Source organism: Sapajus apella, unplaced genomic scaffold (assembly GCF_009761245.1).
Source record: "Sapajus apella isolate SASKATOON/1434 unplaced genomic scaffold, GSC_monkey_1.0 scaffold26, whole genome shotgun sequence".
NCBI classification, from domain to species: Eukaryota; Metazoa; Chordata; class Mammalia; order Primates; family Cebidae; genus Sapajus; species Sapajus apella.
The window spans coordinates 941070-958328 of NW_022436966.1; the positions used below are offsets into that span (position 1 = coordinate 941070).

Consider the following 17259-nt stretch of genomic DNA (forward strand, 5'->3'; position numbering starts at 1 on the left):
AAGTTGTTTCATGTCTTTTTTTTTTTCCTTCAGTGTTAACTTTGCATGCTCATTTCAGGTCAGACATTTGATGAACATTATTACGTGTTTCAGGTTTTAGTCTTACCATTCATAGTATTAAAAATAAAATCAACTTAGTATTATTTATGTAGATGAACATATATTTGATTTCTTGATCTAAATAGAAAATAAAATTACTGAATAGAGTGGACACTGAGATTGACTCCATGTAGAGATATTTGACAAAAGTAAGGTCTTACTCTAAGTCTATGACCATCACTAAACTAACGCTGTCTTGAAACCTAAAAGGTTATGTAGCAAAGCTTCCTCTATGATATGCCAGGGCAGTTTGCTGGGAGTATGATCCAGATCATTGGTTCTGGATGCTAACATTTGGAAATGATTTTTTGGTGGGACATCTGTGACCTTGGAACTATGAATTGTCTTAAAATTTCTTTTCAAGAGAAAGGAGCATATGAGAAGGAGGGTAAACAAAATATTTTGTTTATAATTTGCTATAACAAGGATTTAATACAGTTTAATATTAAACAGCTCTGGAGGCCTAAAATTTATCTCACTTGGTTTTCACTGGTGTTTCTCTCTGACACATGGTGTGAATCAACTGTTCTTACAACTTGAAAGAGCAGAGAGTTCACTGACGCAACTCACTTGTTCTGGGAATTGTTTCCATTGTGCCTTCAAAAGGTAGGGACATGAAAAGCTTTGGCTCATAGCAAATTCTCTCCAAGTTGGACACAGTAGGGGGGCTGAATATTGGCTTAAGGAAGTGAGGTTGGTGACTTTTTCTATTTCCTGGACTTTTTTTCTAAGGAATCAATATTAACTTTTTCAAGTCTCTTTTTGACTTTTATATGATTAGCAGTCTTCCCCGTTAAAATGGGAAACCAGCAAATCTTCGTTTAAATGTTGGTGCATGCCAGGGGGCTTTTTTCTTAGATCCTAGGGTTTCTGGGTTTCTGCGCTTCCCCACAGTAAATTTTTTCTTTTGTGGAAATCTTCCTGTACCTACTCAACAAAGGGAAACACGGAAATGGAAAGTTGAAATGGCAGTCATTGTCCCAAAAGGTCTCAAAAGACTGGAAAAATGAACCATAGTTAATAGTAGTAAATTGTAGATTCAGACTATCAACTACATGCATATAGCAATATTGAAAAACACGTGGAAAAATTTTATGACTGAGTTCAATATATAGCACAATATGACTGTCAAAACTGCATAAGCATTAATATTAGGCTGTTTATAGGAGCTAAGTAACAAGGTTACAGGAGATGGTCTTTATTTTTCTAGTTTGATCATGCTTGATTTAAAAATTGCTAATATTTATACAATGGTTTTTGTGTGCCAGGTACTGTTCAGAATTCCTACATTATCTCATCTAATCTTCACACAGCGATTATGTGAAGTGGTTCCTACCATTATCTGCATTTTGCTGATGTGGAAACTGAAGTGTACAGATGTTTAATAAATTTGCCCAAGATCACACAACTATTAAGTAGCAGAACCAAGGCTCGAATCCTGGCTATGAAGCTTGTGTTCTTGCCCACTATGTTGTACTGCCTTTGTTGTTACACTTAAAGAAGAGTGACTGCTGGAACATACCCAGAGGGTAAAAACCATAACTGGAAGGCTGTTTATATGTAGAATAGTTGAATAATTTGAGATTGTTTTAGTCTGGAGAGGGAAAAGAAGGGATCAAGGGCTTGTCCTCTCTGTCCTTTGAGGGAAAAAATAAGATAAATGGTGAAAATTATAGAAAGGTAAGTTTTAGTTTTGTGTAAGAACTTTGCAACAGCTGTTGAAATGGGATTGGTTGCCTTGTAGGGAACTTCTTTTTACTAGAGATATTCTAGCAGAACCTGGACTAGTATTTATGGACATAGCTGGAAAATTTATTATGTTTATGAAATTGGACTGGATCATCTCCAAGGTTCCTTTTTTCCCTGTATACTTCATTGTTAAAGAGAGGTTATTAAAATGGGCTAGTCTATACTGTCCTCAAACAAATGCTTCTAGAAAAAACACACAAAATTGTTTCCTAACGGAAGCATGGCACCTATGCTGTGAGAGGAAGGACCAAATTTATTTTTGTGTAAAAATAATTTTTTTTTGTAAATAGCTTTATGATGTTTGTAGGGTTTTTTTTTGCATATCTTGTTAGTGGACTAGGAAGCGAAAGAAAGTGACTTACTTTTCCAGTTGACAAATAAGTTACATAGTAATAGATCAGAGGTTCCATCATAAATAACCATTGAAGCTACTGTCTTCTTTCCTCATCCCATTTGAGGGATAATAAGAGAACATTAACTGATGGGTTCTGTAGTTGCAGTGGAAGGGATCTAGGAATCTGTTTCATCAATTCTCGGAAAAGAATTTTAAGATATCAAATGTATGTACTTTTTTTTTTGAGACAGAGTCTCACTTACCCTGTCACCTAGGCTGGAGTGCAGTGGTGCAAACATGGCTCACTGCAGCCTCGACCTGCAAGGTTCAAGTGATCGTCCCTCCGCAGCCTCCTGAACAGCTGGAACCACAGGCACACACTACCATGCTCAGCTAATTCTTACAATTTTTGTAGATTGGGGTCTTGCCCGGACTGGTCACAAACTCCTTGGCTCAAGCAGTCTTCCTGCCTCGGCCTCCCAAAGTGCTGGGATTACAAGCAAGAGCCACCGTGCCTGGCCCATATGTATGTTTTAAAACAATTTTGATATCCTGATTAATTCCTAGAGGAAGTTAGAATATGGAAAATAAACTGAATTTAAAAAATTCTGACCAATGGTGATTGCTTCCTGGGTTTGTGAGAGATTGATCCTGAGAAGAAGTTTTCATTTCATTTGTCAACCTGAAAAAGGAACTCAGAGAGATAGACTGTCTAGAACAAAAGATTTTATTTGGTACTAGCAAAGATTTGCAACGTAGGGTGTACACGCTTTGACAATCATAAGCTCATGTGAGGAAAACTGGGACAAACTGGAAGTTTTTTTTTTTTTTTATTAATAATTGAGAGAGACGGAGTTTCACTCTTGTTACCCAGGCTGGAGTGCAATGGCGCGATCTCGGCTCACCACAACCTCCGCCTCCTGGGTTCAGGCAATTCTCCTGCCTCAGCCTCCTGAGTAGCTGGGATTACAGGCACGCGCCACCATGCCCAGCTAATTTTTTTTTTTGTATTTTTAGTAGAGACGGGGTTTCACCATGTTGACCAGGATGGTCTCGATCTCTTGACCTCGTGATCCACCCGTCTCGGCCTCCCAAAGTGCTGGGATTACAGGCTTGAGCCACCGTGCCCGGCCTCAAACTGGAAGTTTTTAAAGGCAAAGAGAAGTTCACACAAACTGCTTTGAAACAAAGCACATTGGTTTCAGGGACTCGTTGTGGGAGTTGTCACTAATTCATTTGAGGAGATAGTTGTTGCTAGTCAACTATCCACGTCTGGTTGTCTTATCTGAAATACTGTAGGCCAGAGGAAATTCTTGTCATAATGTTTGTTTGCTCTGTTTACAAGGTGCTAACAAGATGTGCAGGTATTTCGGGAATACAAGGGAAAGAGTTTGTTTACGACCTTCCCTGACTCCATTTTGGTTAAAGTTTTGACATAAGTGACTCCCTTTTTTTATTGTTAACTGCCACATTATTTTTTAAAAACATTTATTTTATTTTAGATTATTGAAAATTAGACTTCTCATTACACTGAATTTTTGTTGTTTGGTTTTCATTTTAAGTAATATTTTATTGAGCATCTACTATGAACCAGGTACTATTCTAGATTCTTAAATGCATTATATTTTTTTAGTTGGAAAAGCAATACATGTTTATTTAAGTAATAGATAAGTCATACAGAAGTAGAAAAAATTCAGAATTGCATCATCTAAACATTGTATTAGTTTTTTGGTTTTCTTTCTGTCCTTGATTATGTTTTCTATAGAATTGAATTAAAATAGTTAGACATATTTATCTTTATATTGAATGTGTATGTAGTTTTACGTCTGTTTTTTCACCTCATCTTCCTTCTCTTGCTCTCCTCTTCCTCTTCCTTTTACTCATTTTCCTTTTCCTCTCCCTCATCCTTTTCCTTCCATTTTATTATCCTTTATATAATTGTGGGAACCTGGGAAAGGTACATGCTTCTGTGCACTGGCAATGTGAGAAAGGTTGCTTCATGTGCAAAATGATGATGATAATAACTATTCTCTGAGGATTATTTTTGGGGAATAAGTGAGTTAGTAAATATAAAATGTTTAACAGGATTTGGCACATATTTTTAAAATGCGTATTTTTACTACTGTTTTATAATTTTGGGCTGAATTTAACCTTTAATGATCTGGATGATAGTGTGGTAATAAAATTGCCTAGATTAAATTACTGGGTGGTCAAATCATTAGTCTCTGTGTGTGTTTTTCATATGAGTTGGTACTGTAAGTAACTTTTTTTCTGCTGATATTCTTGAGCCGTCACTCCAAATTCAGAAATATATATCACAAAAAAATCCAGGCCAAAATAAAGTAATGAAAAATTGTGAAATACCAGGACATTTAGTGTTGTCCTTTGTTCAGCTCCCTATGACTGTACATTACAGTGTCTAGGTTTGGCATGGGACTGATGTTTATCATTACGATACAGAGTTCTTGGCTACTTTTATGTTCTTGCAAATTTAAATCTTTAACAGACTCTATCTCACCCTCCCAGTTAAAAACATCCCCCTTTAAAAAAGACTTTGCCAACAGATTTTTTCTCTCCTTTGAGAGTTAACTTTGTAATTTGGAGCATGTAACCATGATGTTTGAGCGCTGTCTAACTGTTTCCATTGTTGCAGCCTGATTGTCCATGGTTTAATCATCAGTAGTTAAGAAGTAGAGCAAAAAATGGCTCCAGGCTGCTCAGTACCATAAAAAATTTCCACCTGGAAGCAATTTTTTCTGAGAACCCATAGGGACTGCTGTCACCATCCCCCTTCTATTGGCAGCAAGGGCCAGAAACAACACCAGTTCTCTTCAGAGCCAGGCCTTGTTGCAGTTTAATCATCTTCTTCTCCTAGCTTCCAGAGAAGGTTAGAGGAGAGCTGGGGAAATAACAAATTATTGCCAGACACTCCTCTCCTCCAACAATGGATTTCCTTTAGCCACCTAAATTTCTCCTTTTCTTCCTCTGTTTCTTTCTTTTTCTATTTAACATTTAGCTGAAGTGCAAATTATTTGCATTGCTAGAACTTGAATTTACTTTTTGGTAAGAATATTTATTATTTAACTCTAGTGCTTGTCTTTGGGGAAAGTTGAAATGTTGAAACATTTTTGGGCACTGCTTTAGGCTCTTTGTTGCTTTATAATGTTTCTCTGTGGGATACAGCCATTGTTCCAGGTGTAAACTCTCAAGAAACTCATGGTCTTATAGGGGAGATAGACATGTAAATAAATCATTACTGTATAGAGTGTTCACCATAGTACCCTTTCGAAAATATGAACAAATAAACATTTCAAAGCAAAAGGACATTAACTATGCTTTCGACCAGCAAATATCATTAGTAGTGCTGCCTATTCATTTCTAGGCTCATTATCCTACATGTAACTTCTGGATAATACTAGGCATTTGTTCAAGAACTTTGAGGCAAAACAAGATGACAGTACTCCTGATGAAATTTACCTTAAACCACATGTGGCTTCATAGGTTCAAGGCCAGTTCAAATTTATATAGTGTCAAAGTGAGAGCCAGTTAGTGACTGATTATACCATGACTGTTAAGGAGTAACTCTTATCCTATATCCTTATTGTACACTCCTTGTCAAGGATAGGGCTAGGTGCTTCAATAGATTTTGTTTCATCATTTAAAAAAATAGATTTCTTTTCTCTTTTTATTATTCTTTTTTCTTTTTTTTTTTTTTGAGGCGGAGTCTTACTCTGTCACCAGGCTGGAGTGCATTGGTGCAATCTGGGCTCACTGCAACTTCTGACTCCCGGGTTCAAGCAATTCTCCTGCCTCAGCCAGCCCACTGAGTAGCTGGGACTACAGGCATGCGCCACCATGCCCAACTAATTATTTGTATTTTAGTAGAGATGGGGTTTCATCATGGCCAGTATGGTCTCAATCTCTTGACCTCGTGATCCACCCGCCTTGGCCTCCCAAAGTGCTGGGATAACAGGCGTGAGCCACCATGCCCAGCCAAAAAATAGATTTTTGAATATATTCCTTATAAAACTAGATTATGGGTAGGTGCAGTGGCTCACGCTTCTAATCTCAGTAATTCTGGGGGCTGAGGTGGGAGGATTGCTTGAGTCCAGAAGTTTGAGACCAGCCAGGGCAATGTAGTGAGACCCCATCTCTGCAAAAAGAAAAAAAAGCTGCATGTGGCAGTGCATGCCTGTAGTCCTAGGTACTCAGGAGGCGGAGGCTAGAGTATCACTTAAGCCCAGGAGTTTGAGGCTGTAAGTGAGCCATGATTGTGCCACTGTGCTCCAGAGTGGGCAACAGAGTAAGGCACTGTCTATAAAAGGAAAAAACAAACCAAAAAAAAAAACTATTAAAAAATGAAATAAATAGAACTAGACTATTATATGCTGCAAAAGACTGTTATTGTAGATGAAATTTGGCTGGGCATGGTGGCTCACACCCTGTAATGCCAGCACTTTGGGAGGCTGAGGTGGGAGGATTGCTTGAGACTAGGAGTTTGAGACCACTCTCAGTAATGCAGCAAGACCTCATCTCTACAAAAAAAGAAAAAAAAGAAAAAAAGAAAAAAAAGGAAAAAAGAAAAAAAAGGAAAAAAGAAAAAAAAAGAAATTTGCCTCATTTGGGAAATGATGCCTATTATTGGCAAGTAGGAAAAAAATGGTATTGAATTTGAATCTTTAAGGAATGAACTCATGGTCTTGTTTGGTGTAAATACCTCCTGAGTACACAAGCTTAAGCTCTTCATAGTTGCTTTGGTTTTATGAACAGTTTCTTAGGTTCTACCTTGTTGGTAAGAAGAGCAGCTTCTGAGCTGGACATGGTGGCTCACACCTGTAATCCCAGTACTTTGGAAGTCCAAGGTGGGAGAATTGCTTGATCCAGGAGTTTGAGACCATCTGGGGCAACATAGTGAGACCCTGTCTCTACAAAAAAATAAAAAAATTAGCTAGGTGTCATGGTGCATGCCTGTAGTCTCAGCTACTCAGGAGGCTGAGGCAGGAGGATTGATTGAGACTGGGATATGGAGTGAGACCCTGTCTTAAAAACAAAACCTAAAAACTTAATGGTGAGCAGCTTCTGTATCAGGTTATAGTAGTTGTATTAAGGAGAGAGGTTTTAGGAAAGAGTTGAGTTTTGAGCTGAACCTTGAAAGATGAGTAGGAATTTGCCAGATAAGTGATAGGAAGGACATTGCAGGTGGAGAGAATACATGCTACACTCAAGGAACTTCAAGTAGAGTTGTAGAGTGAATGTGGGGAGTATTCAGAGATAATGCTGGACAGAGGGGATCTTACATACTATGCTAGGGACTTTGGACTTGATCCTGAAACAAGATCCAAAAGTTGTGTGTATGTGTGTATGTGTTTCTTTTTTCTTTTTCGAGATGGAGTTTCGCTCTTGTTACCCAGGCTGGAGTGCAATAGCGCGATCTTGGCCCACCGCAACCTCCGCCTCCTGGGTTCAAGCAATTCTCCTGCCTCAGCCTCCCGAGCAGCTGGGACTACAGGCATGCACCACTATGCCCAGCTAATTTTTGTATTTTCAGTAGACATGGGGTTTCACCATGTTGACCAGGATGGCCTCGATCTCTTGGCCTCGTGATCCACCCGCCTCGGCCTCCCAAAGTGCTGGGATTATAGGCGTGAGCCACCGCGCCTGGCCGTGTGTGTGTGTTTCTTTCGGTTTCAAGTATAAAGTCTCGTTTTAAAAATTACTGTCAAAGAAATATTGAAGATGGATTGTTACGAATATAAGGGGAAAGTGTTAAAAACATTGTTGAGAATAGAGATGATGAGGACATGAGTCAAGGTAGTAGCTGGGGAGGATAGGGAGGAAAAAGAGTATAGGAGAGTCATTATGGAATTAGAAGCAGTAGGTCTTGGTGACTAGTTATGAGGAGGTGTGAGGTGGAGTGATGTGTCAAGGTTAACGTACATATTTCTAGTTTAGGTAACTCAGCGGCTGGTGTTATTTTTAACTGAGATGGCGAATACTAGAAGAGAAATGTGAGTTTGGGTAGAAAGTTGAAGAATTCCTTTTTTTTTTTTTGCATCAAGAGACATGCTCCTTGCTGTATAATTTGAGCTGGGTTTGAACTTCTGTTCAAGAGATCCTCCTGTTTCAGCCTCCTCAGTGGCTGGGACTGTAGGTGCATACCACCATGCCCAGCCGAGTAGTTTTTGACATGCACAGCTTGCAATGTCTTTGAGGATGAATGGTGGTTAGGTATTCAGTTTTATAGGACTTGACAGAGATATGTTCTGTTGTTATTGATTTGGTAACCAGACTTGTTTAATACTAAAATCTGAGGTATTTATGAGATCTCTGAGGGTGTATAAATGAAGAGTGAGAATAAATGGTCAAGGAGGTATTCATGGGCAGAGGGAAGAAGAATTATTGAAGGAGATTGAGAATGGGGAGAACCAAGAAGGAGTGTAATAGAAGCCCTGGAAATAGAGATTTTAAAAAGAGGGGATAGTTAGTGGTGGCACATACAAAAGTGGAGTCAAGTAAGTGATGAATTTAAAAGTGGATATGTGATTTGACAATTAGTAGTCTTTTATTGACTTTAGCAAGAATAGGTTCATTGTGAGTGGTATAGGTAAGAAATAGATTATACTAGTTTGAAGAGCAAGTCTAATTTGAGGAAATGGAGGCAGTAAGTGTAGTGTGCTCTTTTAAAATCTTAACTGAGATTTTAAGTGGAGTGGGAAGGGGGAGAGAGAGAGAAAAGGAAGGGAAAGGATGCCAGAAGGAAATTTATCAGAAGAGATATTTTTATTTTGTGCATTTGCATTTTTTTTCCTTTTAAAATAGCGGGCTCTGTGGTTTTGTTAAGATGGGGGCATGTTTTGTTAAGAGAAAGAAATCAGTAGAGATAAACATTTAAAAGTACAGAACAACTTCCCCCACCAAAGAAAGGATTGATGGAATAACCTTCCTGGAGTGGAAGAGATATGAGATTTTTAGAAATAGGATTAGTCTTGCATTGAGATGACTTATTTATTTCATAGAGATAAGAAGAAACAAATATAAGGGTAGACAGAGATATAGATAGGCTTGTGTATTGGAATGCAAGAAGTTAGGAATGTTTTGTGCCTGATAAGCCTGAATTTTAAAGAATGTAACACATGCAACGCCATTCACTGTGAAAAACAGTTGTAGGATTGAGATTGGCATCTTAAAGAGAATGGTGACAGTTTGGAATAGGTGCTGTAAGTAATGGAAGAATGAGCTGGTAAAAGACATATCAAAAGTTTGCATGGGTCTAGGGGTCCATGTATTTACATAATTAGCCCTATCATAGCAAGGTTCTGTACACTACTGAAGTTTAGCTATGAAGTTAAGGGATAAATAGGCAGTCAGTTCTAAATGTTTGATAGATGTAACTGAGCAGAGATTGGGGCTGCTTTTGGTAAAGCTTATGGGTCTTTTTATTTTGAGGGTCACAACTTCTCTTTTATCAATTCTGAGAACTTCTCAGCTATTTTTTTTTTAAATTACCTGTCTCTTATTTCTTACTAGAGCTCCCATTAAACCCATCGTATTCTCCATACTCTTCTTTAGTGTTTTCTGTCTTTTGCCTCTGTGCTGCATTTTGTACTTTTTATATATACACCTCCCAGTGAAGTATTTTCCCTTCTATTTCTTGTTTCAAATATCAGTTATTATAGTTTTTATTCTAAAAGTTCTATATTTCATTTCCAGCTTATCTATTTGTAAGCCAAAAATAAAATTTTAAGGTCCCCCCACCATCTCAATGGACCTTTCCTCTTGGTCAAGGGCATTCTAGAGTTAACCTGAAATTCGGGCAGTGATGGAAGAGGGGGTTGGACATGTCTCATTCTACCCCTGCAACATTAACATCAACACAGACTTTATGTCTGATGAGAAACATTTACGGACTATTCTCTCTGCAGCATGCTACTTGGAGGCTTCATCTGTATGATAAAACCTTGATCTCTACGACCCCTTATTGTAACCCAGACATTTCTTTCTACTGATAATAATAACTCTTTCAACCAGTTGCCAATCAGAAAAATTTTAAAATCTATCTATGACCTGGAAGCCCTTCCCTGCTTCAAATTGTCATGCCCTTCCAGATCAAACCAATCTAAATCTCACATGTATTGATTGATATATTATGCCTTCCTAAAATGTATAATAGCAAGCTGTACCCCAGCCACCTTGGACACATGTACTACCTTGGGCACATGTCATCAGCACCTCCTGAGGCTATGTCACAGGCATATTCTTAACCTTGGCAAAATAAACTTTGTAAATTGACTGAGACCTGTCTCAGATATTTTGGGTTCATATATTCATTTTTGATAGTTTTTTTTCCTTGGTAAATCCCTTTTATATATCTTTATGCAACTTACACATTTATTTTTAATGTGTGTATATATGTGTGTGTGTGTGTGTATATATATATATATAAAGTTTTAAGCCTTTGCAAGCCTGATTTTGCTATTTGTCTTTCTTCTGATTATTGTTTTTATACCTTGTTTCCTTGTGTGTTTTATGATTTTTGATACTTAAGTTCCAGTTCAAAGGAGTATTATTTGTGAGAATTCCTAGAAGTATGGGTTAAGGTATGTTTCTCTGGAGAAGATTTGCTTTTGCTTAAGTCAGTTATTTGAGGGTATTAACAACCATGCTGGGGCTACTTTAAAAATAAATTGTCAGTTGACATTTCTCAGACCACATAGTATTAATAGTATGAGTATAGACCTCCCTTCTGAGAGAAGGCTGGCATGTGATTTCAAATTATCAGGGGAATTTTCTCCTTCCCTCACTCAGAGCCAACACCAGATAGGCAAGTTTGCTTGCAGTCTCCCTTTATGGGGAAGTATTTTTCTATTTTATCTTTCACTAAGAATGTATCCTTGGGTATCTTGGCTTCATTCATTTGAAGACCTCTGATTTGACTCCCCACCGTGTGTGGACAATAAGCCAGGTCTCTTTTTCTCTATATGGCTATAAAATAGAAGCATTAGATCAGAGGTGATTAGAGTGATTAGGCTAGAGGTGGTTAGAGGTGATTAGGAGTTTGATAGTAGAAAGGCTTTTCATATGTATCCAGTCTTCCATACTGTTCACGGAACTTCATCCTATTTTGCCTGCTTTGTTCATTATTATGTTTTAGAATGGAAACTATTCTCATGCCTTTCATCCATCCTCTTTCATGGACTTAATTGCTTATAGAGTTAAAGAGTTTTAAATTGTGGTCACTTCATTTTTGGCATGGGGTATCAGCAAATAACCACTTATGGGTGAAATTGGACCAGGAGTTGAATGTGGTGGTGTTGGGTCTAGCTCTTTCTCAGAAAATTAGAAAAAGTGTGTGTGTGTGTGTGTGTTTGTGTGTGTATAAGTATGTGTGTGTGAGGTGTGTGTCACCCACATATATAGTATATATACTGTATATAATACATGCATTTATATACATAGTATACACAACATAAACATCTACAAATGAGGTTACTTACATTTATTAGAGTTTGATTCAGAGATTCTAGAAAACTTGCATGGTCTATTTTGTTAAGTCCACATTAAATATACATGCGTTAAGTGGATCATGACTATTCACTGCAGTGTTTCTACCATACTAGTGTTAACCATTATTAGTTTGTCTTTCTCTGTTAATAGCTTAATGATACCTATCATCAGAACCATAATGATAATTTTAAGTGTGAAGACCAAATGTTCAATTACTCTTTTTTTTTCTCTTAGTAGAATCATGTTTCAATAGTTAATACACAGTCTCTTAATATTTACATGTCTCTTCAGAGTAATTATTTAATTAAATATTTAGAATGGTACAAAAGTAATTGTGGTTTTGCCATTACTTTTAATTTTTGCCATTAAATGTAATGGCAAAACCACAATTACTTTTGCACCACCCTACTACTTAATATCTTTTGTAAAGAATCTGGAAGAGTTTTATCAACATGCCCTAGATTCAGACTCATTGTGGTGGTGATAGATACTAAGTAAACTGGTCATTTCATTTAGCTCCAACATTTCGTGTTTAAGTGTTAAACTTAACACTCTGAATTCCATGCAGTGAAACCAGAGCTAACCTACCAAGTATATTATAACTCCTAACCAACTGTATTAGTACTCTGCTTTCAGCAGTTTTCTAGGTTATATTCAATGAGCATCATCAGTCTGTAGAGGTGCTTTTTAAATGTCTTATCTTATAATTAGCAGCAACATTCATGATCCAACTCCTATATGCCAGATTTCATGACTACTATTGAAAGATGCAGGTGAAATAAAATATTTTTGCACTTAATACAAATAGATACGAAGGACAAAGTGAAGCACTGACAATCGTATTTTGCCTTTATAGCTTCAGTTACTGATGGTGATTACTTGTTCTAACAGTGTGACGTTATCATAGTAGCAGTTATGGCAGTCTCTATGTTCTTAATTTGGAGTTCCCTTGCTTTCATTAGTTTATTTCCTAATAGTCTGTTGTTGATTTGACTGATGTTTTGTGACAGTTTCCCCTTCTCTACTTTCCTGTGGTATTTAACCAAAACCAGGTTTTAGTGGGCCCTTTGGCTAGGTGTCAGTTGAAACTGCTCTATCCTGTTTTTATTCCTCTGAAAATAGCCATCATTGGGGTTCCCTTCCTGCCTTGAGAGAGATCCACATCATAGCATTCTTTTGGTTATATGGGCTATCTTCATGTGAAGCCAGTTGGATACCTTGGTATCTGCAGAACTGGAAAAGAATTTAAATGTATTTGTTCGGCAGTACAAACATATTTGGGTATAGTGTTCAGCTTAGAATTCATTAACTAGCATATGTTTCTCTTGTCATTGATGATGATCTGATTGATCTACTTCATCTTTATGTGCCCAGAGCATCTAGATTACAATACTAAGGTTAGAATTAAACTGATAGACAAACTGAAGTAAGGAGAAGGGGCTTTAAACTTCTTTTGACCTCCTGCAGTTTCTCTTTCAACATCATGCACAAATCTGTTTTTCTACTTTATTTTTAACTTTTCAAATAAACAAAAATACTAATGATGCTTTTATGGAGCTTAATGAGAAGAAAATGTCTGAGCACTAAACCCGTGACAGAAGTTTAAAAACATATATATGAAAAAGAAAAGACCAGAATAAACTCTGGATTTTTTTCCTTGGATTAATCAAAACCAAAACCAAAATGTTCAGTTCACTGTGTATTGAAGTTCTCCTTGGATCTGAAAACATCTCAACAGAAATGCTTTGTAACATGGGATACACTTTTGCATTCATCTCTTAAACAACTAGAAATCCTCATCAGTTAGTGTCCTACCTTTCCTTTTCTTTCTCCATCTTCATCAGATATGAAGGACCTCCTCTGTGCCAGGCTCTGTGCCAGGAGGTGGAGATAAAATGGGTAAAATATGTTCACTGTCCACAGGAAGATTAGCATTCTAATATCGGGAGATTGGCAAGTGAATGGACAATCAGATAAAGTTTAATAAATTTCTGAAGATGATAATCACAGAAGAGGAGCACATAACTGAGTCTGTATGATTAGGGAAGGTTTCCCAGAGAAGGTACCAGCTGAAAATTGAGGGGAAAATGAGAGTTACTCTTAACTAAACTAGAAGCAAAGGGAGAAGAATGGCCTAGATCCAGGGAACAAGATTACTTTGCATTGTGTAGGCTCTGACTTGCTATTGGTTGTTTCTTTGATTTGTTTGCTACCTTTGCAGACTGAACAATGTGCCATCATTTAGGATACTTTCCTTTGCAAGTGGCAGAATATCAAGGGAAAGTGTCTTAAACAGTAGGAAATTTATTAAGTTATATAACATGATGTTTGGAGATAGGGCTGTTTCAGGTTTGCATCAGTATCAAAAGACCCAAGTGTTTTTCATCTTCCCCTTTGCCATTCTAAGATTTTTTGGCAATATCTTCTTCATTTTCAGAGTAGTTACTGCATCCCTAAACATTATGCTTTCACAGGACAATGTGTAAAGCAGGAAAAGCAGTTTCTTTTCCTGAATGCTTCAGGAAAGAAAACCTTCTTTTGGACCCTCATTGTCAGATTTTCCTTCTCATTAGTGAGATGAGTGTGTCACGTGACCATACATTAACTGGTCATTGACAAAGAGAATGCAATTACCATGACTGGTGTACAGACCAATGAATATCCCTGTGGTAGAATAGAAATATCAGAATGAATTGGGACTCTTCCAGTAGGAGGAAGAAGAGAATAATTGTGTAGGCACAACTAATAGGCAGCTTACTCATCTTGAAGTAGAAGTTTGTCTCTCTCTTTTTAAACCACTTAGCTTTGTGCTGGGCTTCATACTGCATTAGCTTTTTCGAACTGTGTTTTCTTTGGGGGTCAGGCCTAATTGTATCATAACAAGCAATGTAATTTTGATTAAGGCATTTAACTTGCGTTGGCCTCAGTTTTCTTGAGTATACAATGAGAGCTTTGTATTCCATCTCTAAGACCTCTTTCAACTAACATTTTGGGGCCCCATGTGACTTGCTTGCTTTCTTTGTTCTAAGAGATAGACTGATGCACTAGAGAGGACATTTTCTAGCTATGTGAAGTTGGCAAGTTACTTCATCTTCTTAGATTACAGATTTCTCATTTATAAAATGGGAATAATGACTAATTTATAAGGTGCATTGGATTTAAATGAAATAACATAATGCTTATAACATTATTTTTCCCCCTTCTTGGACAAGCAAATTTGAGTTAATGTAGACTCTAAGCAAGTGATATAATCCTGTAGTGGTTTGGTACAGGGGAATGGTAAATATTTTTTCATGTAGAATTAAGTGCCATTTTATAAATTACAATCTCTTAATATGCACATGAAATTTAGGTGGGATATGGATATAGTATCATTATCATATTTAGAACTATATGTCAGATAGTTATACTAGGATAAATAATTTACTTTTTGCAAAAACTTGTGGTTTATTTGGGGGGTTTTGGAAACCAGACTGCACAGGGCAGCATTTATTTAGTTGAGTCAGAATTTAGAGTATAAAAAGTTTTGTTAATTTCCATGCATTTATTCTTGTTTGCCTTTTGCTAACTACTACTAGAATATTATTGAGATTTTCACAAATAATTAAACTAGTGCTGCAGTTTATTCCGTAGATTGTTTTGTTTGCAACATAACCTGGACATGTCAAAAACCTATGCCTTTGTTCTCAGGATCCTGCTTACTAATAGTGATGGAAATTTAAACATTACAGTACTTTACATATAATCTAGTAGTCAGCTATAAGTCTCTGACCAACAGGTATTACGGAATATAGTTTTTAGATTTTTAAGCAGTCCTGTTTACTTGTAAGGCAACATCATTTCGAGGAATGTTAGAAAGGGGCCATCACTAGATGGCAGTCTTTCTCTACCTTAAGGTATTTGTTAAAAGGAAAAAAAAGGCACAGTTTGTTCAACTGCAATGTTGACTACCAATATTAGATTAGCTTCAGTAGTAGATTTCTGACCTTTTCAGTGTTTATGTCTTGTTTATTTTTGTTTTTAGCCTTTTATAGCTGATGGATACATTGGTAGTTAAATATGCTTGAAATGCTGATTCATGGTGAACTATTAGGTAGTGATCAGTTCATAATTACCTTTTCCTTTGGTAGACAATTTGAAGAAAAACCTTTAAATTAGTGGTTTTTAACTGCTTCGATAACCAGATGGAAACTATGGGAAACTTTTCTCCTAATTATGCTTATACGTACATCTGCCTGTGTATAGAAAATCCACATAGGATCTGGGAATCATGGATTTCCTGAAACATATGCATAGAACACAAAGTCTCTTAAACATAGTCTATAAGCCCTGTTTCAAATATGGTTGTTTTATTTTTTATTATTATTATTATTATTATTATTATTTAATTCTCAAAATACTCTGGGGATCCACTGCAAACCTTTCATGTTATTCTGCATTATAATTAAAGAGAATATGACAATCATAATGGTCCTAAGATAGGAGTAACAGATGGTGAGTAGTGATAAGGAGGTAGAAACTTTATTAACTTGTAGTGCTTTTTGTTTTGCTTTTTAAAGAGATAGGGTCTCATTATATTGACCAGGCTGATTTTGAGCATCTGGCCTCAAGCAATTCCTCTATCTTGGCCTCCCACTACCCCCGGCCCATTAACTTGTTTTGAACTACTGCCTATTTATACTATTCTGCAAATGTAAGATCTTAGCATTATTAAGTAAATTTGAAAGTGGAGGTGAACTGTAGATACTTAAAGCTAAGCTAGTACTTTTAAGAGAATTGTAATTGATTGCTTCCTATTTTCTAAATGAGAAAGCTGAGGGTCAGAGAGATTAACTGGATTGGCCAAAGACTTATAGCAAGCTAATTACAGTGCTAAGATGAAGGCTACATAGTCAGGCAGCTAAAATACACATTTCCTTTCTTAGGTTTTTGATTTTTTTTTTTAATGGGAAGATCAGAGAGCCTAGGAAGGCATTATTAATATAAGTTCTGAATTTCTTTAGAGATTGTCTTTTGTGATGTTAATGTAGGTCTCTAGAGTGAAGAAATGAAAAGAAGTTTTACCCAGTAGAAGGAACTACACTTGCCACCTAACTTAGAAGTATTACTGAGTCAGGGTGTACTGAATTTGAAACCAAGAGGTTGTCTAATATTGAATAGTATGTCAGCTTATGCAGTTTATATTGAGGAGTTTTCTGTGATTCTTCCCGGTCTCCAAGTGTCAAGGTAAATGAGTATGCTTACGTGGAAACATTTCTTTTCCTTTTCCTTTGAAAAGGGGAAAAGTTAAGCTTATTTGAGATTACTTGAAATGTCAATGGTAGATTCTGTTAGGTATTCTAAACAGCTTTTTCAGGCAAGTGGTTATTCTACAGTTTTCCTTCTTGTCAAAGCAGGGATTGTTTATAATTTATTTGACAATCTCCCTTTATTTCAAAGGAAGGAGAATGAATCCAGATTGCCCTGCCTTTTCTGAAGTGAGTGTTCAGAATCTTGACTGGAAGCCAAACACATACAGTCATATGTTGCTTAGCAGAGAGGATATGTTCTGAAAAATGTGTCATTAGGTAATT

The 17259-nt window shown here is 36.8% G+C and overlaps 1 protein-coding gene and 1 non-coding gene across 6 annotated transcripts in view; one reads left to right on the plus strand and one right to left on the minus strand.

Moving 5' to 3' along the window:
• Positions 1-17259, plus strand: part of EXOC6B (exocyst complex component 6B) — a 661151-nt gene that overhangs the window by 68578 nt on the left and 575314 nt on the right. The window lies entirely within an intron of this gene.
• LOC116560686 lies at positions 26-86 on the minus strand. The gene has a single exon (XR_004273081.1). It is a non-coding gene; the product is annotated as a small nucleolar RNA SNORD78 (small nucleolar RNA).